Source organism: Equus caballus, chromosome 11 (genome assembly GCF_041296265.1).
Source record: "Equus caballus isolate H_3958 breed thoroughbred chromosome 11, TB-T2T, whole genome shotgun sequence".
In the NCBI taxonomy this organism is placed as follows: Eukaryota; Metazoa; Chordata; class Mammalia; order Perissodactyla; family Equidae; genus Equus; species Equus caballus.
The window spans coordinates 34,954,167-34,979,589 of NC_091694.1; the positions used below are offsets into that span (position 1 = coordinate 34,954,167).

At 40.3% G+C, this 25,423-nt stretch overlaps 1 protein-coding gene and 1 pseudogene across 22 annotated transcripts in view; one reads left to right on the forward strand and one right to left on the reverse strand.

The window, feature by feature from the left end:
- BCAS3 (BCAS3 microtubule associated cell migration factor) overlaps positions 1–25,423 on the reverse strand; it is a 576,498-nt gene that overhangs the window by 95,122 nt on the left and 455,953 nt on the right. The window lies entirely within an intron of this gene.
- On the forward strand, positions 6,163–13,655 carry LOC138916270 (vacuolar protein sorting-associated protein 72 homolog pseudogene; annotated as a pseudogene).

The window sequence follows — 25,423 nt, forward strand, 5'->3', positions numbered from 1 at the left end:
GAACTGGGAGTCTCAGCTGCAGGCTCTCTACCTTTGGCAAACTGCAGATCCCCAGCTCCTAGCTCTCTCTCCGCACCCTGGATAAACAGCCTTATCGGCCACCCACACTACTTCAGTTAGTAAAAGGCTTAGGAATGTAAATCACACTGGAGTGAAGTGTGATCCTAATTTGCACTTAATCAAAGCCAATTAGAAGTACATTATTTACACAAAGCCCATGCATCTCAATTATACCCAGCACAGCCCAAGACAGTTTTGAGTCCAGATCTTAATTCTGCTTAATTAGAGAAGTAAACATTTTCACTGAGTCAATCCTCCAGTCTAGTCTAGGGCCTATGGGTAAACGGAACCAAACACGCAGAGCTCTTCACTTTAGGGCCAAGAAAGTGTAACTGACACCTGTTGGAAATCCGCAGAAAATGAAGATAAGTATTCAGACCCGGGGGCTACTCTGGGCCGGCCAAGTAGCACTGGGTTCTCTCTTTCACACATTTATTAGCACCTACTCTGCCAGGCACTAAATAACATATTTGTTTCTGTCCCTTTTCTGTCTTTTAGCAAGATAAACCACAATTTAGGAGGATGGGAAAGCAAAGGACCCAATTCAACTCTCAGGTGAGACTTCATTGCTCCGGTTCATGTGGTTCCTGGTCTACTGAGGTGGATGCAGTTTCAGGGTAGCTGGTTTGAGTCAGCAGCAGGCAGAAGAGGCTCCAAGGTGAGAGCCAGGCAGGAGGCCAGGAGAGAGCTGCTTAGTCTAAGGACTGAGAACAGGAATTTAGGGCAATCAGGCTTCCAGAGCCTACAGACCAGATAGCCAGGAATGGCCTTGGTGACAACTGCTTGAGAACACCACTCACCCATCCATTCAGTGAATAGGTAGTTGGCATAAGCTAGGTGATGGGGAAGCTTCTGCTGCCCTTTCTGAGGAAGCCTCAGGTTACTGTGCTATGCCCTGCCACGCCTGAGCAAATCCCCTCACTTAACTGGTGAGCAAGAGGACGTGGGGCCCTCTCAGCAGAGACTCTAACGGCTCATTTGAGGGTTCCTCCTCTCCAGTTTACAACAATTGGCACGACCTTACAGGAACAAAAATGCCCAGGCAGGTGGAACAGCCAGGAGAGTGAAGCCTAAACAGCATCCTCCAAAACTCAGCTGGAGAAAGAAAAAAAGAGCAGAGAACAGAAATGCAGCTGTGGACTGCACTGTTAATTCCAAGGAGCCAGGAAGCAGCAGAGGTCAACAAGTCTCAGATCATAATACCAGGAGCACGATTAGAGTTACCCTGGTGAGTGAGTTCAAGTTCTAACTCGAACTATAGTTCACAAGTTCTAACTGCTGAAAAATCTATTTACTTTTTAAGATTTTATTTTTTGTGTTTTTCCTTTTTCTCCCCAAATCCCCCCAGTACACAGTTGTATGTTTTTTACTTGTGGGTCCTTCTAGTTGTGGCATGTGGGATGCCACCTCAGCATGGCCTGACAGGCGGTGCTATGTCCACAACCAGGATCTGAACTGGCGAAACCCCGGGCCACTGAAGCAGAGCGTGGGAACTTAACCACTCGGCCATGGGGCCAGCCCCTCTATTTACTTTATAAACTTCATTCTGGTACAAATCTCCTCTAAATTCACTTGGCCATCCCTTTGTCACCTTCACCTCCTCCCAAGTAGGGACAGAGGCGGGGTATACAATATAAAGTGTCTGGCATGGAGTGGGTACTTAATAAATGTCTGGTGGATCAATCGCAGGAAACCAAGAGTAATTAGATTCATTGGTACTTTTCCAGCACAAATTATCTCATTTGTACGGAAAAATAAATGAAATGGTACAATCTCTGAAAGGACAGGGCAGCACCATTGAACGTCCTGGTGGCCAAATTGTTTTCAACACATAAAGGAGCAAAACAGAGTGAAGTAACCATCACAACTTGTAGTATTATGACGCCACAACACCGCAGTATTATTTAGATATAAGATGCCATGGGCTACTTTATTTTTAATTTTAAAGGGGGAAAATCACAAATATACAAATATTTCTAATTGTTAAAATTCATTTAATTACACACTTAAGATCAGCACATTTCACTGTATGAAAAATTTACCTCAAGAAAAAATGTTTAAAAATTCACATTTTATGTAAATAAAGGGATGATATAATTTGGCCAACTTTAAACCAGGATGGAAACAAAAATAATAGCATTTGATTCTCAAATTGAGGTATAGAGACTTATAGAAGGGTTTGGTCTATAGTAGACCATGTTGACAGGCTTCCTTCTTTTTCATTCAACCCAGCTCTTCTATTTATTAATGAGGACCAATCCAAACATAATCTTCTATAACTTGGGCATTTAATACATCCTTGGAGCCTTAACAAATCAAACTAGGGAATTTTCCCTTGCTGACACAGGAAGTCTCATCTGTCGAAGAGTAAACCAACTTTAGTTCCCAAAAGATTCTGCCTTTGAACGCTTTCAGCACAACCCACATGAACTGGGTTCTCTATCCTTGCATATTAACCAAATGCCCTGCCCACTTTTCCCAACCATTCAACTCTTAGAAGTTACTAGTCTGGACACTTGGGGAGAACCTCTTACTAAAGGCCCAATGCCCCCAACCTCCTTTTTCACCTCTCAACCAGGAGACTCAGTAAAGACTTCACATTGGTAAGATATTCTCAAAGAAGCAATAAAGGAAATTTCACATCTATGAGGTTTGCTCTTTCCTAGAGAGAAATTCTATTTCAAACTTGAGACTAATTAGGGAGAAAAAAATAACAAAAGCATGTATGCAGTTAAATGCTCTACCCCTGACGTATACCCCCAACGAAAGCATGTATGAATGTGTTCAGTGAGAAATTGTCTTGAATAATTCTTTCACAGTTTAAAAGCACTTTTCATATATTATTTCATTTCATCTTATTAAATATTCACAAAAATTCAGGAGGCAAGTACACAGTAGATAACTGGTATGTATATGTTACAGATAGTCAATGAGGTCTTCGGAATCCAAATTCAGTGTTTGTTCCACTACATGAAACAGTCTAAATTGAAATCATTGACTAGGAAAAATACACCTTGAGCATCTATTATGTGTGCAACCTTCTGGTTAAAACAGAGGGGCCGGCCCTGTGGCTGGGTGGTTGGGTTCACATGCTCTGCTTCAGCGGCCTGGGGTTCCCAGGTTCAGATCCCGGGTGTGGACCTATGCACCACTCATCAAGCCATGCTATGGTGGCATCCCACTTAGAAGAACTAGAATGACCTACAACTAGGATATACAACTATGTACTGGGGCTTTGGGGAGGAAAAAAAAAAAAAGAGGAAAATTGGCAACAGGTGTTAGCTCAGGGCCAATCTTCAAAAAAAAATCATTAAAAAGATAAACTTTATGTTAAAAAAAAAGGAAGTAACAGAGAAAAGAAAGTAAAGAGTTACCATGAGAACCTAGGAGAACTTTTTAATAAATAGAGAAGGAAAGAAAGTTATTCTAAGTATGATGCAAACTCCAGAAACCATTACAAATTACTGATAAATTTAAACACATAAAAGCTTAAAATATTGTATGCAAAAAGTATCACGAACATGGTAAAAGACATTGACAAACTGGAAAAAATAGTTATAACACATATGACAAAGTATTAATTTGCTTAGTATGGAGAAAGCTTCTCCAAATCAATATGAACAAGATAAATAACCAACCCAATAACCATAGAAAAATAAGCATAGAACATGAACAAAGAATAAAAAAAATATGGAATTTAAATACAAGAAAAGATGCTCAATGCCAATCTAAGAGAAATGCAAATTAAAATTACAATGAAATATCACACTGAAATTATCTGATAGGCAAAACTCAAAAAATCTGATAACACGCTGTACAGAGTAATAAGCACTCTCATATGTTGGTGGTGGGAGTATAAGTATAGCAACTGTGATGGAAAATTTGGCATTAGATAAAATTACAAATGTACATACCCTTTAACTTGAGGATTTTACCTCTAGGAACTAATTGTACAGCTACAATTACACAAATGCTCAAAGATGTAAAAGGATATTTACTTTAGCATTGTTTATAATGACAAAAGATTGAAAACCATCTACATGTCTAACAATAGGGCTTTAAATAAATTACGGTAAATCATTGCAATGAAAAACTATGTTGTCTTTGAAAAAATAAGGAAATTCCAAAAATACTAAAAAAGGAAAAATCTCCAACTTACAAGGACATATGATAAAATTAAAGTACAGGAGTATGCATAGTAGAGTGTCCTTTTGATGTAAAGAAAAAAGGATGTTTGTATGTGCACAAAATGTCTTTGGAACGACACACAAGAAACTGGGAACAGTGATTACCTCTGGGGAAAGACTGGGAGACAGGGGCGGGAGACTTTCACTATACACCATTTGTGCCTAATTTTCTATTTTAGTCATGTGGTATGTAATTTCTATTCAAAAACCTGAGACACCATGGGAATAAGCAGGCCAATGAGTTGAGACTTGCTAGAAAAAGCATTTGATCTGTTAAAGGTCCAGATATACCCATACGGCTCCATCTTTGCTGCCCAAATGAGCAGGCACGTGTGAGGCGAGCTGGCAGAACCTTGGCTCTAGTATTGCCCATATAAATACTAATCTGTCAAAAGAATGTAGTTGGAGGGGCCACTTCTTGCTGAGCATGCACACACACACACACACACACACACACACACACACACAAGCAGTACCAATCTTTTCATGTGAATACACTTTTTGTTCCAAATTAGCTTCTATATCCATCATTTCATCAAATCTTTACATGTTGCAAGGAAGTTACTTTTATTCCTTCCTATTATGAGATCTGTACATTGAAGCTCAGAAAACTTAAGTTACTCATCCCAGACACAAAGTGGCAGAGCTGTGACTCAAACTTAGATCCCTTAATTCCAAATTAGATATTCTTTCTACCATACAAATTCTCTCACATTCCCTTCCAAAGACAAATCTGTGACTCCTCCTCCATCCCCAAGCCGTGCCAATTAAAAGCTATGAAGTATTTATTTTGCCTATATAACTCCCTGGATTCAGTGACATCCAATAGCCGCCTGGACTTTAGCAAACTACAACTGCCTTTCTCTGGGCATCCAGGGTGCTCAAGTGGAAAGTAGGAAGCTTGGACTTTAAGAATTCTGCGATCCCTTACAACTCTTCTCTTCAATGAAATAGAGGATTTCTTGAGTTCTGTTGACAGTGGGGAGAGAATTACCCCAGGGATGAACATTTAACTTAAAAAATAAAAGTACTCATAGCTCTGGAGCCAATCTAAATAAAGAGTTAATGTAAAAGAGAGACTGGGAGAGAGAGAAAAAGCGAGCCAAAGGAGGCTTAGCAAAACTCACACCGTCGTAGTCACCCAGCCAGCCTGGAGCAGCCAAGCCCAACGTGGCTTGTGGTCACCTGTCTGGCTTTTTTTCACTCAAGCAGAGGGATCAATGCCACCTCACCATGGAGGCCCACTGGCTTGGTACACTATTTTAAACATGGTTTGTGGTCTATACCAGGATGGATTGAACAACTTTGTGTCCTCCACGGGATTAAGATCGAATGTAAATATGCTTATCCCAACGGCAGTGATGGGGACAAGTGAACAGACATTGGGCTACATCAACATTAGACCGAAAAGTTTTCTAAAAATATCCTCTGCAAGGCCCCAGGGAAAAGTTTGCAAAATCTAATGTCTAGTGAATCTCTTAGCCACAACAGGCTAGGCAGAAACTGCCATTCAAGAAGAACCCAAATGATAAGGAATGGAATGGAACTCCCCGTCTGCTCACACATCTGCCCACAAAACGAATCACTGACTGCGGAAAAGAGAAGAAATAAGCAAGAGCTTCTATTCTGCAAAGTGTGTCAGTCATAGGTTGTCCCCCTTTTTAAAACAGTAACAGCTCTATTGAGATATAATTCACCTACCATACATTTCACTCATTTAAAGGGTACAATTCAATGGTTTTTAGTATATTCATAGAACGTTCAACCATCACCACAATCTATTTTAGAACATTTTAATTACTCCAAAAACAAACTCTGTACCTCTTAGTCATTACCTCCCAAACTTCCCATCCCCCCAGCCCTAGGCAACCGCTAATCTACTTTCTGTCTCTCTAGATTTTCCCATTCCGGACATTTCATATAAACGGAACCATACAATCTGTGGTCCTCTGTGACTGGCTTCTTTCAGTCACAAACCTTTTCAAGGTTCATCTATGTTGTAGCACGTATAAGAACTTCATTTCTTTTTATGGCTGAATAATACCCCATTGTATGGACATACTACATTTTGTTTATCCATTAATCTGTTGATGAACACTTAGTATGTTTCCACCTTTTAGCTATTGTGAATAATGCTGCAATGAACATTGGTGTACAAGCATCTATTTGAATCTTTGCTTTCAGTTACTTTGGGTATATCCATTCATCAGTTGAAAGACAGTTGTTTCCACTTCTTGGCTATTAGTGGCTATTAATTACTTGGGATTTATGCCGCATTGAACATCTGTGTAGAAGTTTTTGTGTGGACATGTTTTCGTTTGTCTTGGGTACATACCTAGGTATAGAATTGCTGACTCATAAGATAGGTCTATGTTAAACCATTTGAGGAACTGCCAGACAGCATTCCAAAGGAGCTGCACCATTTTACATTCCCAAAGCCAGTGTACAACGGTTCCAAATTCTCTACATCCTTATTAACACTTATTACTATCTATCTTTTTGTTTATATCCATCCTAATGGGTGCAGAGTGGTGTCTCATGATTTTCAGTTGTATTCCTCTGATGGTTAATAATGCTGAGCATCTTTTCACATGATTATTGGCCATTTGTATATATTCTTTGGAGAACTATTCAGATCCTTTGCCCATTTTTAAATTGGGTTATCTGTCATTTTATTGTAGAGTTGTAATAATTATTTCTATAGTCTAGATATAAGTCACTTACCAGCTATATGATTTGCAAAAATTTTCTCTCATTCTGTGGGTTGTCTTTTCACTTTTGTGATATTGTGCTCTGAAGCACAAAAGTTTGTAAATGTGATAGTGTCCAGCTTATCTACTTTTATTTTGTTTGTGCTTTTGGTGTCATATCTAAGAAACCATTGCCTAAACCAAGGTTACAAAGATATACACCTATGTTTTATTCTAAGAGTTTTATAGCTGTAGCTCTTATATTTAATTAAGTCTTTGGTCCATTGTGAGTTAAGTTTTGTATATGGTGTGAAGTAGGGGTCCAGTTTCATTCTTCTGCATGTAGATATATAACTGTCCCACCACCATTTGTTGAAAAGACTATTTTTTCCCCAAAGAATTATCTTGGCACCCTTGTTGAAAATCAACTGACCATAAATGTGAGGGTTTGTTTCTGGACTCTCAGTTCTCTTCCATTGACATAGATGTCTCTCCTTATGCCAGTACCACACTGTCTTGATTACTGTAACTTAGTAGTAAACTTTGAAATTGGGAAATTAGAGCCTATAACTTTGTCATTCTTTTTCAGGACTGTTTTGGCTATTCTGCATCCCTTGAATTTATATATGAATTTTAGGACCAGCTTGTCAATTTCTGCAAAGAAGTCAGTTGGGATTTTTATAGGGATTTCATTGAATATGTAGATCAACTTAGGGAGTACTGCCATCTTGACAGTATTGTCTTCCAATCCATAACATGTCTTTCCATTTATTTAGGTCTTCTGTAATTTCTTTCAATACTTTGTATTTTTCAGAGTAAAAAGTTTGCACTTCTTTTATTAAATTTATTCCAAAATATTTTAATGTTTTTGATGGTATTGTAAATAGAATCGTTTTCTTACTCTCATTTTTGGTTGGCTCATTACTACTGTATAGAAATACAAGTGATTTTTGTATATTGTTCTTATGTCCTGCATCCTTGCTGAAGGGGTTGCCTTTTTTTAAAGTTTTGTTCCTGAGGCTTTTAAAAAACAATTATTGTGGTGGCTTTTTCCTAAATCAACTTACCTAAGCTGAAACTACATTTCCTAGAATTTCTTTCCCTGTATGATTAACAGTTAGGGTTGGCTATAAGAAAAATTTATGTGAGATTTAAAAGGCGGAAGTGCAACAGCAATCATGGAACTGTGGTAGCTTGCGCATGCTATTGCTAATGTGCTGGTCAACCTACCGGGCCTGCATATCCCCCAGCTCTCACCAGATACCCTCCTTCAGATTCTCTGAATCCTGGGCCAAGTGCATGTGGAGCTCTGTAGTGAAGAGAGCCAGCTCCTGCTGCAGGTCACCTATTTTATCAAGGCTTAAGCATTGAGAAACAGAAATGGGTTCCAGTTTGCCTCATGGGTTAGAGTTTGTCCTTTCTCTCTGCCACTTCATATTGAGTTTTCCTCCCAACATGAGCCCTGATCTACATCCAGGCCCTCCATGAGACTCAAAGGCAACAGACTTCTTCAACAGCTACCACAATCACAGAAAGTCACAAATAGGTCTAGTCTCTATAATGAATCCCTTATTCTATACCAGTGGTTCTGCTTCTATGATCAAAACCTATGCCATTACGTTATTATAATGGTACCACTCTGGTGCGGGATGTTGATAGTGGGGGAGGTTGAATGGTTGTCGGAACAGCGGGTATATAAGAGCTCTCTGTACTGTCCATTCAATTTTTCTGTGAACCTAAAACTGCTCTAAAAAATTGTCTATTAAAAAATAAACAAAATTTTTTAAAAGGATAAATACTGCATGATTCCACTTACATGAAGTATCTAAAGTAGTCACACTCAGAAATAGAAAGTAGAATGTGGTTACCAGGGGCTGGTGGGGAGGGGAAAATGGGGAGCTGTTGTTCAATGGGTACACAGTTTCCATTTTGCAAGATGAAAAATTTCTAGAGATCCAATGCACAATAATATGCATAAAGACAATAGTAACGTACTGTTCACTTAAAAATGCTGAAGATGGTAAGTTTTACGTTGTGTTTTTTACCACACAAAAAAATTACTTGAATCTGGTAAAGGGAAAACAAATGAAAGCTAAAAAATGTGGTGGGGGTGGGGTTTGGTGGTGGCGATACAAAAGGAGAGGGATAGACAGAGATAGACACTCAGTTACTATATAATTCTGTCTTCCCAACTGCAATGAGGATATACCTTGAAGACAGAGTCTATGTCTTATTTATTTTCATGTCTGAGTAGTCAAGAGAATCTCTAATTAATAAAAGTACTGAATGATAGGTGGAGTCGAGCGCCGAGAACCGCACTGGGTGAGGGGCCGCTGGAGGCGGCTCAGTCTCGTTAGGAGATATGAGTTTGGCTGGGGGCCAGGCCCCCCGGAAGACCGCGGGGAACCGGCTTTCTGGGCTCCTGGAGGCAGAGGAGGAAGATGAGTTCTACCAGACGACTTATGGGGGTTTCACAGAGGAATCAGGAGATGATGAGTATCAAGGGGACCAGTCAGACACAGAGGATGAGGTGGACTCTGACTTTGACATCGATGAAGGAGATGAACCATCCAGTGATGGAGAAGCAGAAGAGCCAAGAAGGAAGCGCCGAGTAGTCACCAAAGCCTATAAGGAGCCTCTCAAGAGCTTAAGGCCTCGAAAGGTCAGCACCCCAGCTGGTAGCTCTCAAAAGGCCAGAGAAGAGAAGGCACTGCTACCACTAGAACTACAAGATGATGGCTCTGACAGTCGGAAGTCCATGCGTCAGTCTACAGCTGAGCATACAAGACAAACATTCCTTCGGGTACAGGAGAGGCAGGGCCAGTCACGGCGGCGAAAGGGGCCCCACTGTGAGCGACCACTGACCCAGGAGGAGCTGCTCAGGGAGGCCAAGATCACAGAGGAGCTCAACTTACGTTCACTGGAGACATATGAGCGGCTGGAGGCTGACAAAAAGAAGCAGGTTCACAAGAAGCGGAAGTGCCCTGGGCCCATAATCACGTATCATTCAGTGACAGTGCCGCTTGTTGGGGAGCCAGGCCCTAAAGAAGAGAATGTCGATGTAGAAGGGCTTGATCCTGCTCCCACGGCTTCTGCACTGACTCCCCGTGCTGGGACTGGACCCATCATCCCTCCTGCTCGCTGCTCACGTACCTTCATCACTTTTAGTGATGATGCGACATTTGAAGAATGGTTTCCCCAGGGGCGGCCCCCAAAGGTCCCTGTTAGAGAGGTCTGCCCGGTGACCCATCGGCCAGCCCTATACCGGGATCCTGTTACAGACATACCCTGCGCCACTGCTCGAGCCTTCAAGATCATCCGTGAGGCCTACAAGAAGTACATCACTGCCCATGGACTGCCTCCCACTGCCTCAGCCCTGGGCCCTGGCCCGCCACCTCCTGAGCCTCTCCCCGGCTCTGGGCCCCGAGCCTTGCGTCAGAAAATTGTCATCAAATGAAGAGATGTCTAGTCCTTAGAAACCTCTTTCCTGCCCTGACTTGTGGCTCTTAATGTTCCCCCTCCTCTCCCTGCTTCTCCCTTTATCATCTGATCTTTGCCCAGCCCTGTTCCATATTTTTTTCCCCCATCTTTTACCCTAGTTCCTACTGGTTTTATGTTTTTTAATCCAATAAAATAAAAAGATCCAAAAAAAAAAAAAGTACTGAATGATAAATAAATAAATGCAAAACAGGCCAGGATGGAGGAAGTAAAGGTGCAAACGGCCCCTAAGATCCAATATGACTAGGGATACTGAGGCTTCAGTGAATGACAGAAGATCTGTGGCCTGAGTGACATCTACAAGTGAGTAACGGTTTCTCTCCAGGCACAAAATGTATGACATGATATTAAATATTCAAGAGATACATGACCTAGTTTTTTTGGGGGGTGGGGGTGTTGGGTTTTCAGTGAGCTCTGAGCACACACAAACCTACACAGAACAGGTTCATGGACACGCAGGAGAACACAACAAAGCAGAGCAGAGTCTTTTACCCTCCGGTCATGTTTCAGGTCAGTCCTTTCTTACATAGCCCTTCCTGGCTAGGCTCTGGAAAATTCCATGTTTCAGCTCCTTGCTACCTCCCTCCTTGCATTCAGAACCACACCATAAGCCTGTGTCTACCCCATGCTTCTTGCCATGGATAACATTTTTTGGCAACATGGCATTCATTCATTTATTCACTCACCAACCACGGCTAAGTGCTGGGAATTCAAAGATAAATAAGACATGGTCTCTACCATTATAGCTGTTGGTAAGGGCCTTGAATATTTCTAAGGGACCAATCTCTTGTTTAAGTTTCCAAAGAATCAAAAGCCTTAACATCACTACTTATTATCTTTTAAGTTACCAACCACTGCGGCAAGTTAAAAATTAACTTTCCTATCCTAGTAGAGAGGGGTCAAGAAGAAAAGAACCTTGCTTTTAGAATTCTGGCTTTATAAAGAAAATATGGAGTATCCCGATTTGTATGTATCTCTGGCCAGAGATAGTTAATCTCTGGCGATGGATGATGTGCGTGTGTGAGGACACTGTTTATTCTAGCCTTTCTGCAATTTACAAATCGAAACAAATAATGGTGGAGACATTTGCAACTATGGAAAAAGGGTGTTTACAAAGTGGGAGAAAATAGACTAAATAGGCTTAGATTACAGAAAATTTCTAACACGGCATGGGATGGACTCCACAACAACAGAAGGTGCAAAGGGCTATGACTCACACTCATTGTAGCAATTAGATCTTTTAAAAGATTTCCTAAATATGTCAGTTTCAGAAAACAGTATCTACATGCAAGATCATCTTGGTAAACCCTGGGGACACTAGACAGGAAAATTTTCCTAGGCCTCTTGTTTCATCCCTCCACCCTTAGATATAGCTTCTCAGATACCAGGTCTTAGTTTAGTGTTAAATCATTCAAGCTCGAGGTGCTTCTCACACTTTCCTTTGGAAACTCATTCTCCTTTCCCAAACCTTTCCTTAAATGGCATTGATCACGGTGAGTTTCCTTGTGAGAAGGATGCAAGAAAGAAGATCTCCTTTAAAAATCCACACACCAGTCATTATCTTTGTCCACTAACGGGCTTAGGTCTCTCTCTGTTTTTAAAGCCATCTGTCTCCCTTACCTATTACATAGCTTCTCTTTTTAGCACTGAATGTCATATCTAACTCCCGAAATACCAGAGTGAAAATGAGATTAAATCCCAAATCACAATCCTTAATTTGTTATCTTGGTTGTTATAGAAGCATTCACATGAGAAACATCAAATTGCTTGTTAATGATCAAAAGGGGTCTGCCTAGAAATAGATATAATTTTAATGAAAGTGAGGACAAGTTTCCCCCATGTAGAAACTGACCCTGACAACATGGGCTTTCATATGGATTTCATATCTTTATAAAAACAATGATCAAACAGCAACTCATTAGAGACGAGGAAGGGAAACAGTTTAGTATCCATGAAAGGTGACTCTGGGCTTTCACAAGATAAAGACATTTATCTTTTATGGGGGGGAAAGAATAACTGTTCCCCAGCTCAGTTAGCAAGAGAAGGTATAAGTTTACAAGTGCTTACTACAAAAATAGTATAGTCAAAGATTTTTTAGGATAAAAGTAAAGACCATGGTCATTTACTCTTTCTCACACAAAAGCCAAGACAGCACTACACACTCCAACACTGAGAAATATACTACTTGACGAAAAAAAAAGGATGATTTTTATGCAGTGAGATCCTGAAGTTCATTTCGTTATCAAAGGAGTTTGTTTCACTAAATTTGGGCATGAATTGGCAATCGTTACTTAAAGTCAACATGAATGGAAGCCAAGACAGGATTGTAGAAACCAGGCCCACAGAAGCAGAAATTTGGTCTAGAACATTTTCCAAGGAAAGTGTTGATTAGATTTTTTCTTCCTCGTACAAGAGGGAAAAGAATGGAACAATTGTTTAATATCGATTATGTATCAGGCATTATGCTTTGTCACATACAGTATCTCATTTAATCCTCAAATATCCCAGTGAGGTAACTAATGTTAACTACCTTATTTGAGGTGACACAGCTAATTTTAAAAAGAAAGTGGAATGGAACCCAGGACTCTCTGTCTCCAAAGACTGTACTCTTCCCTCTACAAGACAGTTCTATCATATGTTTAATATCCCTTTCACATTTTTAAAACCTGACCATAACTCACTGCTTAGCTCTCTCTCTTTTTGGTTAAGATTTTCTTTAATTTTTTTTTTTTTTTAAAGATTGGCACCTGAGCAAACAACTGTTGCCAATCTCTCTCTTTTTTTTGTCTGCTTTATCTCCCCAAATCCCCCCAGTACATAGCTGTACATCTTAGTTGCAGGTCCTTCTAGCTGTGGTATGTGTGACGCCGCCTCAATGTGGCCTGACGAGCAGTGCCACGTCCAGGCCCAGGATCCGAACCGGCGAAACCGTGGGCCGCTGGAGCAGGGGGCGCAAACTTAACCACTCCACCAGGGGGCTGGCCCCCTAAAAATATTTTTAAAGATATAAAATGTTACAGATACAGATGAAGTATTTGTATACCTTACCTCACTTCCATTTCTCCTTTCATCCCAGTATCACACTATGCTTACTCCTCTGCAAAGTGTTCTTCTCAACACGTTTTCAATCTACCTTACTACATAGAGCTTTAGTTCATTCATTTTTACTCTACATAATGAACATATCATATCATGATTTTTAAGAAATCCATCCTTTTGTTCATCTGCAATGAACAGTATTGTATGAATCTTCTTTTTTATTTATTTATTTTTTCTTTTGAGGAAGATTAGCGCTGAGCTAACCTCTGCTGCCAATCCTCCTCTTTTTGCTGAGGAAGACCAGCCCTGAGCTAACATCCGTGCCCATCTTCCTCTACTTTATATGTGGGACGCCTGCCACAGCATGGCTTGCCAAGCGGTGCTATGTCTGCACCCGGGATTCGAACTGGCAAACCCCGGGCTGCTGAAGCCGAACATGTGAACTTAACTACTGCACCACCGGGCCAGCCCCTGAGTCTTCTTTTATACAAGTCAGAACTTTCTCTGGATTACATACCTAGGGGTGGAACTGCAGAATCCCAGAAATGATAATAATGGTAGTAACTAACACTTAAATTGTGTTTATTTTGTGCCAAACATTTTTCTAAGTGATTTATATACATTAACTAATTTAATTTTCACGATACCCTTATGAGGATTCTGTTACTATCTCTATTTCACAGATGGGAAGTAGTCTGGCTCTAGAATCTATGCAACTTTACTAGAGATTGCAAATTACCTTCCACAATGATTACATCAATTTATACTTCCACCATTAGTACACTACATTAGCTTCTACATCCTTGCCAACACTTGTGGTCAAAGTTTTTCATTTTTGCTATCCTAATATGAAGTACTACATTTTTCCTATATGGATAACCATTTGTCGCAGCACAATTTATTGACTAGTCCATCTTACAGCACTGATTTGTAATGCTATCTCTATCATATTTCAAACTTCACATACACATGGAATCCACTGTACTATTTGTCTATCTCTGTAACAATCCCATCTGTCTTAATTATTACAGTTTATAATCCATTTTAATATCTGGTAGGACAGAAATTGAACAAGATTCTAATGAAAATCATAATAGGTCTGTTGTTTTCCAAAATTCTTCTTGGCTATTTTCGACCCTTTGGCCTTACACATGAAATTCAAGACCACCTTGAAAAATTTTATGGAAAAAAACCTGTACTGACTATTCTCTGATTGCTCCTTCAGATCCACTTTTCTCTACCTTCCTCTATCCCTATGAGGCTGTCCTCCAGATGGACAGCATCAACTGGGTCCCTTCATCTTAGATTCAGCCAATGAGGGTCAATGGCAGGAAAATGAAGAGCAAGAGAAAAAAAATCAGCTTTCTTGCCACAGGGTCCAGGTTAGCAGTGGCTGTTCCTCTCCTGAAGGCCTGTCAGGTGAGCTTCTCCTAAAGCTACAGCCACAGCACTCTCTGGGTTCTGACAGCTGCTCCGCCCCTTGCTGTTTCAGACTCAGGGATGCTAAAGGCTTCTTGCTTTTGATAGCTTAGGGTGCTTTGCCTTCCTCTGTTGGTTTCTTGGTTTCCCTAAACTTTGTCCAAACCTTTGTAAATAGGCCTTTCATTAACCCTCTTCAGTAAACACTTCTGTGTGTGCCATTGGTTTCCTGCCAGGCCTTTGACTGATTCAAAATCTATTATGATTTTGATGAGAATTTCATTTAATTTGAAGATAATTGACAAATTTAATACATTGAGTTTTCTTAACAATGAACATGTTATATCCACTTATTTAGGCCTTCTTTCATCCTTTCAATTTACTTTTGTAAATTTTCTATAAATGTTTTGCACATCTTTTCTAAGGCTTATTCCTGGCTTCTTTGTGCTTTTGACTGTTATTGTAAATAGGATTTTTCTCTAATTGGTTATTGCTGGTATATAGGAACACCATCAATTTCTGTATCCAGCAACCTTGTTGAACTCTTATTAATTCTAATAGTTTGTTGGTTCTCCTGGATTTTCTATGTAGCAAACCATATCATTTGCAAATAAGGTCAGCTATGTCTCTTTCTTTCCAATTCCAATATCTCTTATCTCTTGTTCTTACTTCATTGCATTGACTAGCACTTCCATACAATGTTGAACAGAAGTGACGTTAATGGGCATCCTTGTCTCATTTCTCTTAGCCTTCTCTTCACTAAGTAAAACCACTATAAATCCTAAAGCTAGGCCTCCCAGCTTCAATTTGCCTTTAAATAATTATATTCAAATTAAAGTGCTCAGGAGTCACACCAGTCAAAAAAGTCATGTTATTACTATGTGCCCTGGAGAGTATGATGTAACATTCTAATACAGAAACAAGAAGTCGCGACAATCGCAGTCTACACTGAAACAGCATTATGTGAGTTGTGAGCCTTGGCTTGCTCTAGCTAATGTAAACAGTAAGGTTCAACCAATTCCTGTATAAGCAACCATCAATCCATATACTAGAAATTGTGGAGATGGTCACATCAAACATCACATGATTTACCATTTTAGCTTTTGAAACTGGGGAGAAAACATGCAGAAAAGAAATAAACAGCTCTTTTTTTTTTTTTTTTTTTAAATGAATGTAATAACAGAAGAGTAATGAGGTTGGAAAACAGATGTGGACAAAGGGAAAACGCATGCTACAGTGTGGCCCACACAATCTGGAAAGGAATGATAAAAAAAACTTTACAAGCTGTTTTGAGTCTTGAATTAAAAGAAGTAATCAAGCAAAGCTGACTTATAAAGGGTCAGGGGGTAGCATCCTGCAGCAGAGAAAAAGCAGAACTCCTTTTCCTTAACTGTCCCCTGCCCAGCTAAGTCTGGGAAGGAGGATTTTCCTGGGCAGCAGCCTCTCTGAACGTATTCTTGATTCAGTGTTTAATAACTGTCATCTAACCTTCTTTTCCTGCCCACCCGCTCCCCAGAGAGGTACTTCCCTAATGGGTCAGCCCTTTTTAGTCTGGTTTTAGTCTCTAACTCTCTATTCTGATGGGGGCACCTCAGTCTCTTTCTGTGACTTCCAGGCAAAATGTGTCAAATTAGATGAATGTGTTCGATGCTGGTTTGGGAGAGCTCTCATTCTCTAAATGATTTCTTCCCACACCCTTTTCACCATGTTTGCCTTCTAGAGTCAATTAGAATGTTCATGATAAAAGAATTCCAACTTGAGAGTATCTAAATCCTCACATAGAGAGGTTTTAGTTTTTTTAACTTTAAGAGTACACATATAGTAAAGCAACATCAAGAGGTAAATGCAGCCTATTGGTAAAAGGAAGATAAAGCCTTATCCTGTTTCCAAGGAGATTAACCACACAAAGATAATTTTCTTCTGCTCCTATGGGCATTGTTGTTAATGGTGCTTTATGGCAGAATTGTCAGACACTCATCAGTTTACCAAACTATGTTAGTCTGTACAAAGTGTCTCTCCAAGTGGTACTGTGAGAAAGCAGTCTGCTACAGTTGTCTGACTTGGCCTCCGAAAGCTTTCAACTCAACTACTGAAGTCCAGCCAGCATCTAATTTTACCCGTGAGTTCCAGGAGAGAATAAAGCTGGTGGGAAGATTACAGAGTTCCTTGAAGCTCTGACCTACAACAGGAAGAGAGTTGTCAGCCTTCATGTCTCTCACCCTAAATCCCAAGGAAAACAACAGTGGCAGGGCGTTTTATAACACGTTCCCATTGTAAAATTGCATATTTCAGAAACATGATGCCGGCTCCCTCATTTTCCATAGACCTTGTGTCAGTATAAACAGATGATCTTAAAGTGAATATTTTTACTTAAGCTTTTCAATTCCAATTTGTCTAATGTACTTGGGCTTCTCTGGGTTTTCTTGTAGAGCTGTGGAAATCTACTGTTTTCGAATTGGCTAATGCCTCAATACATTCAACTCTGGTCACTGCATTAATGTCCTGGGAATTTCTGGTAATGTTAGTGTGAAACACCACAGTGATTTCAGAGTTCCAGGGGCATTTTGAGCTTACTATAAACACAGTGGAAAAATAGGGCTTTGAAGTGAAGTCTTGGCTTTGGTATTTAGTAATTCGGACAAGTTACTTAACTTCTCCAATACATATCTGTAAAATGGGTATACTGATACCTACCTTTAAGGATTGTTGGGAGGATTAATGACAATTTATGTTAAGCAACCTGTGCAGTGCTTAACTCACACAGAAGTTCAATAAATAGTAGCTGTTGCCAGTCCAAAGTGATAGCAAGCAAATCCACATTTCTATTCAGTAAAGATGCCACCGCGTGACACCCACTAAGGAAAAAGATGACCTCAGGTGCCCCTAAAAGCACTAGAGGATCACCCAACAGGAGAGCAGAAGTGATAGCAAGTGTCTGGTGTCCAGGGAGATCTCCAGTATGATTGTCCTAGGCCAGGAATGGACAACTGCCCATTCTAAGGCTGGTGCTCTGGGAAAGAACATGAGCCTCTTCTTGAAGGTAGGCTGACAAAAGGGAAAAAACCAAGAGAACCAGCTCCGTGGGTGGAAAACTTAAATGGCTTCATTAAAATTCTTACGCAGACCAACTTGCTTTCTGGAGTCGCAGTTCACATAGTAGCCAGTAACCTAAGAATGGACCACGACTTAAGCAACCTCAGCTTCTCTGGTGTTAAACAGAGGTTGTGGATAGGAACTGACAATTGTTATGCTATTAATGTCAGAGCTAGATTCTAATAAGAACAAAGTACAAATCATACTGGAACACTGACCAAGACTCTGGGTCATTAACTGGCTGAATTTCAGTGTTCTCAGATTCTACGTGCCCTTGAGAAGAAGAGAGATCAATATTGATTAGTTCTGTGAGTTGTGCTTACTACCCCAGCCTCTTCCAAAATAAAAAAGTAAATAAAAAGTAAAGATCATAGTACCATTTACTAAGCAACTATGAAGTACTGGGTACTACTGCTAATCTATCCCCATAGCACTCTTCTGCCTACTAGAAGAAAACATTTTAGTAAGGGCTCAGATACTAGAAAGCTTCTTTAGTATCCAATAGAGAATAACAAGTTTACTTCTGACATTCAAATAAGCTGTTTAGGAGAGAAGGGCAGTGTATACTTAGACCCTTGGGTTTAAGAAGGAAACTCATCTTTTAATCAGAATGAAATAAGAATCCCCAAGAGCTCAAGGCTCACCACAACATCTGTCAGTTTAGAATGGATTAATAAAATTAAGAGGGACAGTAAAATCTTATCTAGGGGGAATTACAAATACAAATCCATATGCTGGGATGGGATGAAATAGTCAGTTGTCAATATTTAGCTAGTGTTCTGTGACTCTCCCACAGAGTAACTTGGCTTCCCAAATAAACTACAGAGAGTGTATGCCAGTCCCCATCATATTAGATGAGTCTACTAAAATTATTATCAATAAACCTCCTGTTCAGAAAATCATGGCATAAGGGGTGAGCATCATCCTACTTTCTTAATCCATTTTTTATTATGATCAAGGGAAACATTCTAACATTTATTAAGTACCTATTTGGGGCTGGGCATTCTAAATGTTATTGCATTTAATCCATACAGTGATACCATGAAGTAGGTATAATTATTTACATTTTACAGAGCTTCAGAGGGTGAAGTAACTTGTCTAAGGTCAACAGCTAGTAAGGAAGTGGCAGACCCAAGATTCAAACGCAGATAAGCCTGCCTTTAAAATTTGTGTTCTTTTGACCATAACATGCAACATCCCAGGAAGCACGCTACAAATTATGTTGGATATCTAGAGCCAAGAAGTTTCAACTCCTTTCTACAATGAATTTAAAGTCTGAGAAAAAGATAATCAAGATATATAAATAAAGATTACATAAGACAACACATGATAAGTGCCACATGAGGGCAGTGATTTTTAAAGACATAGGCAGTCAGAGAAAGAGAGACAATTTCTGATTGGAATGATCAGAAAAGGCTACAAGGAGGAGGAGTATCTGATCCAAACCTTGAAATGAGTAGAAATTCTATAGGTGGCTAAAAAGGAGTGTATAAGGGGACACTGATGATAGGAGGGCTTCTCAGGGAAAACAAAGGTGGGAAGGTAGAAGGCATGCTCTAGAGATGAAAAGATCGGTTTGAACCCAAGTGAAAATGGGAAGGGAGACTTGAGTTGGTTATTATTAATGCTTGGCACCAGGCTCTGTCATTTCAATTAGACTCCTCTGAGGCAGTTTGCTGTTTGCATTTGTATAGAAGAAGAAACAGGCTGAGGGAAGGGCCCACATTTTTACTGCAGAACAGAGTCATATTTTGAATTATTTGGTGGCTCCCAAATTCCACGTTCCTCCCACTACACTATGTTACCTTAAACAAGAAATTAATGAATTTGGATTTCTATTATTTGAAGGTAGCAGCACATCATTAACTTTTTGAGGAGAAAATATTTTGACATAATCAAAATATTTGCTATTTTCGGATACATAAAGATTCTCCTGGGGCCACTGAAGTATTCCACTCAAAGGAAGGTAATTTGGTAAAAAGCATTCTTGAAGGAATGACTGAGGACATGGGTTGAATACCAGAGTTCTGCCTTTTATTAGCAATGTGATTTTATCTGAGTTTCTTTCTCTATGCCGTATCAGTAAAATGGGGATGACAACATTTATCTCATAGGTTTAGATTTAAAAAGATATAAGTAGAAATGTTCTATAAGAATAAAACATAATATACATTTTTTAAAAATCAAAAATTCCCAATTTGGTAGAGAAAATACCTCAAACAGAACTTGAGTTCACCCCAGGAATTGCTCAGAGACACACACTCGTGTGCAGTAATAAGGTCCACCCCTTACCAGTAGGTTGCTCAAAGACCATCTGCTGGGGTTGGGCTTGAGGCTGTGGAAATGACTTTGGGTTCCTGTGTCACGAGATACAAACCATCCTAAAACCCTTAGATCCCTTCTGAAATGGTTTGTTTTTGTGTGGCTGTGTCTCTTGTTCACCTATGTATCCTACCCATCCCTCTCCGGCCCTAAGACTCAACAGTTTTAAAGGCAAGAAGTGGGCATCAACCTTGGATGCATAGCACTCCATGGACAAAGACACTAAATTTTTAAAAAATCAACAAAAAGAACTACCCCTTGGCTTGAAGATAGAAGGCTTGATGATCCCATGTAGTCTGGTCCAGCTCAAGATCACTTTGAAGGCACTTTGAAATACAGCACTTTCATATCAAAAAGGAAGCCTCAACTATGTGATGAGCCATTGGTCCATTTATTCGATGACTATCAGTAGAGGTTGACAGTGGGTAAGAAACATTTACTAACTGTCAAAAGTAAAGATCAAAAGTCAGAAAATAAAAATGATATACTTGTGACTTGGAGTTTCAGAAAATAACCTCTCAGTTTGCTGACACTCACTTTTCAGGGGAAAAAGGAGAGGGTAGCACCTCCCATCCCCAAAGTCTAGGAGCAAAGTTGCAGAGAGTAGTGTGGTAAGAAAATTATTAAGGCCTCAAACTTCCTTAGAGTCAAACCTTATCCTCTTATTATTTTATTAGGTGTTATTGAACATCTAAACAAATTGCCAGAACTTTTCTACAAACAGTTCAGGGAAAACAAAGCTGTGGGTAAGGTTTTCCACATGAGCAGCTCTATCGGCAAAGCTTTAGCCCCAAAACCCTACACACGTTATGGTCAAGCAAAAAAAGTATTTATAAAAGTCTTCCAAGGAATGAGTATTCTAACAGAAAAGCTTCTCTCAATACATACAGTTGGCACTTAAGCCAACTACCAAGATGGAAGCACAAAGCCAAGTTTACTCTAATTCAAGGGCTCACACTAACAGGACAGGGTGCGAGCATGTGTCCAGTGTGGTTCCAGAGAAGGATGGGAAGACTTATGGGTAGTGATAATATTCACAAGTCTCTGCCTGGGGCTGGCCCGGTTGGCATAGTGGTTAAGTTTACGTGCTCTGCTTCGGCAGCCCGAGGTTCACAGGGTTGGATCCTGGGCGCAGACCTAGCACCACTCGGCAAGCCATGCTGGGGCATCATCCCACGTAAAACAGAGGAAGATTGGCACAGATGTCAGCTCAGCAATAATCTTCCTCAAGCAAAAAGAGGAAGATTGGCAACAGATATTAGCTCAGGGCAAATCTTCCTCTCACACATACGCAAAAAAAAAGTCTCTGCCCATCGGTAGTCACCATTAGTTTCCTATGATGTTTTCCAGATATTGTCAAACTAAGAAGAAATGTAGTAAAGTGAAATGTGTAAACTAAAGAAAGTGTATTCTGGAGGTCTTCTGGCTGTACGGGAAAGAAACTTGGGTGCACTCATCCAAGCTCTCTTCTTACCTTGTCAGCTGACCTTGAGATGAGTAGATACCGCTTGAGCTTTGGTCTTGCTCTTTGGAAAGTGAGGAATATGATTGGTTCAGAAGGGTATTTTTGACAAGCACCAGAGAAAGGAAAACTTGGATATTTTCATCCAACTCTAGGGTAGAGATAAGAATGTAGAATCTGTTCCAATCTTCAGTAGTTCCAAACAGAGGAAAATCTGAAACTTCAATAAGTCATTGTGCTCTCTCTGTGACAAGCACAGCTCTTTGAAAATCTGCTTTGGTGCCTTCAGAACAAATTTAGATTATTGAAACCAAAGAGAATCCCAAAGAGGAAGGCACCAGGAAAGAGAAAGTGAGATGACATAACAGGGATATTTCAACGTAATCTGGCAATACTAGAACTTAAAAATCTTGAAAGGAAAAAGCTAAAATGTTCTAATTGAAGGTTGCGATGAATTTATGGTTGATTTTTCTAGGTAAATAATGGTTGATGTTGTTGGTAAGGATGTAAGACCTTTCCAGCAACAAAATACCATATTTATTTGCTACTTAAAGCAGAATAGTTAAATTTTCTAATCTTATCAACTACTTGATCAAGCGTTTTAGAAAAAACAAGAAAACTGATTTGACACTAGGGCAAAGGAGAAATAAAAGCCCAAGAAAAAGACAATTGGGGCATAAACTGAGAAATTAATTTTACTCTCTAAACCAGTAAGCCTTATATTAAGCAAAGAAACGTGCTTGTCATAGTTTTTAAAGCAACCTGAAGGTAAGTCTTCTTTCAAGTAATATTTTGTGAGGCCCCAAAGGACACTGCTGTGCTGAGGCAGTAGCAACCCGACAGGGTTAAATCTCTTCAAGGGTTTAAATAAAAAACAAACATCCACTTAACTTTTATAGGGGATTGTTCTCTAATAGTACCTAAGGAAGGGGCTGGCTCTTTTGAATTTTTCCTCATGGTTGCCGCTACGCTGACTAAGGAATAACGTCAAAACTGGGGTTTTAAATAGGGTCGCAGCGGGCCTAAAGTAGAAGAAAGGCTAAAAGATTTAGGTCTTGTGGATACTATCCTAGGTTCTTTCTCCTCCAGTTTTCCTTTTACATATAAATAAGAAAAGAGCTCCAGTCAAACGCGAAGTTAGGGTGGCAAGACATACGGCAAATCACTTTATCTTTCTGTGCCTCAGTCTTCCCAGTGTAAACGGAGGAGGCTGAACTATAACATATAATTACTCAATCATCTCTAAAGTCCCTTTTAACTAAAATTACATAACAAAGTTAGAAAAGCAAACCTGTCTCAAAACAAAAGGGAACAACAACAAGAAACACTTCTAAACCTCTGCTCCGCAGCTGAGACCTGACGATAGGACTTCAGGAAGCCCTGGCCCAGAGGTGTTCGTGACTCAGCATCCCCTTTACCGGCCCTTCAATCCTGGGCGTGACAGTCCACTAGTGACAGAGCTGACGTCACATCCCCCCAGCCCACTTTCCTGAGGGTGACTGATGATATAGCAACTGCAGAAACAACAGTAGTGATAATAATGACAACACAAATGAAAGTAATAATGCCAATAGATGCTATTATCAATGATAATAATGGCTCACATTATTGAGCCCTTATTAAGGGCCAGGCACTGTAATTGTTACATGTATTTATTCAGTCAATCCTTATAGCAACTCTATGAGGACTTAACATTGATATTATCTCCATTTTGCAGAGGAAGAAACTGAGTTTGAGATATAGAGTGGTTGGGAACCGTAGGAGCAAACAGTAGAACAACAAATCATTGGACAGCCAAAATCCAAGGGGGAGGGGGTCCACAGAATTCCCAAACAGTACAACAGGATGCTAAGGACAGGAGAGATCTCCTAAGACAGAAGGCTTAGACCCCTGAGGTAGAAGCCAGTGGATTTAGCAGACTGACAACTGAGAAATACAGATTCCACTATTCGCTCTGTCACTAAGTTGTAGGCAGGTCAGTTTCCTTGTCTGTAAGACAAGGGCAGAGAATGAGATAACCTTTAAGGCCCTTTTCAGCTCTGACATTCTCCATGAGGGACCATGTTCCATAAGGACTCAGCAACTGTTTGATTCCCAGGCTTTTTTTTTTAAGTTCTTCATTTCTATTTTAAAAAATTGCATGTTCCCGTGGCCCTGGAATGCCTGCCTCCGGCCCCTCTGGAGCCCTGGGTTATGTGAAAGCAGCCGTGCCAAGCTGGCCCATGGGCGGGGCTGAGTCTTCCTGGCTGGCTTGTGACATGTTCCTGACGTACTGTGTGGTCAAGGAGCTGGAACTGGGGGGGCTGAACAAGGGCCAAGCCTTGCACTTCAGCTTCCTGACCTGGCAGCCATTCAGAGAGACCCTGCTAAGTGCTATTTCCTAAATACACTCTCTTTTCATAACAATCTTACCACATTGCTTTCCTTTACAAGCGCTCTTAAAAAAGGGAACTGGACTCCTTCTGGTTAATCTACACAGACTACATTTGGAAACCATCAGAAACTGAACTCTAAACAAAACGTTATTAATGTGTTGTAATCTGCCCTCTATGTTGCAGATGAAAAGAAAATGTTTTATAGTTTCAGAGCATACGTTTTAATTGCCTTTTAAGAGTGCATATACTTTTAGTACTCAGTGTTATAAAACTGTAGTATCTGTTCCTTGATAACTGTTGAGTGATCTCAGCTATTTTTATTAGTTTTTTTTCTTATCCTTTTCTCCCTTTTTCTCCTAAACTGCCACCCATAGAAATTTCCTTCAGATCAAGCTTGATATAGGGCTCACATATTTGAGATCCTCATTATAAATAGCTTCTTAACAACCTCCACGTCACTATAAAACACTTGTTCCTGAAAATGAGTTCTATAAACAAAGATGGAGTGGGTGGCTTTGTCTCATAACCCAGTATAGCTGGGAACCTAGCAGTCTAGCCTTTTCCCAGTTGCTATTGCTTTTTTATGGGGGCCAGATGACCTACAGAGATCTGATGCTCTTGCTACTTTTCTCAACTGTTCAGCCCTGTCCCAAGAGACTAACATATCAGTCATCAACCCAGAGTTTCAAGGGCAGAGTCTTGGACACACCACGATCGAGTCTTTTTTCAGCAAGGAATCCCAAATTCATTAGAATCAGGTCTGAAGTTAACAGAGGAACTGGACTCTCCACCAGCTTGTCACCAGGCTGAGAAATTCCTGGATGGCCAGGCCACTTGACAGAGTCTGCAGGGGCTGAGGCCTCCACTGTCTCACCTTTGGGTTTGGCAAACAGTGCCCAGCTCTTGGACCAGTGATGTAAGACTGACTCACAGGCTCACAGGAAATGAAATGACCTTTCTGAGCTACAGGTTTCTTGGGGCAGGGCTGGGGGATGAGGGTATTTGGTCATGTGGATTACTGTCTAGGAGGAAACAGTAGAAGCGAGCACTGGTCTCCTGAGTGGTCCAAGCACTAAGCACTCATAGCGATACGAAGCATCACAGTGGCAGCCACAAATGATGAAACCTTTCTGGGACTATCTGATGTAGGACAACGTTCAAAAACCAGATTCATAGACTCCTTGGACTCGAAGGGCCCACAGAGATGATCTGGCTCATCGCTCATTTTCAGGTGAGGAAACTGAAGCTGAGATGGGCAGTAACTTACCCAAGGTCCCA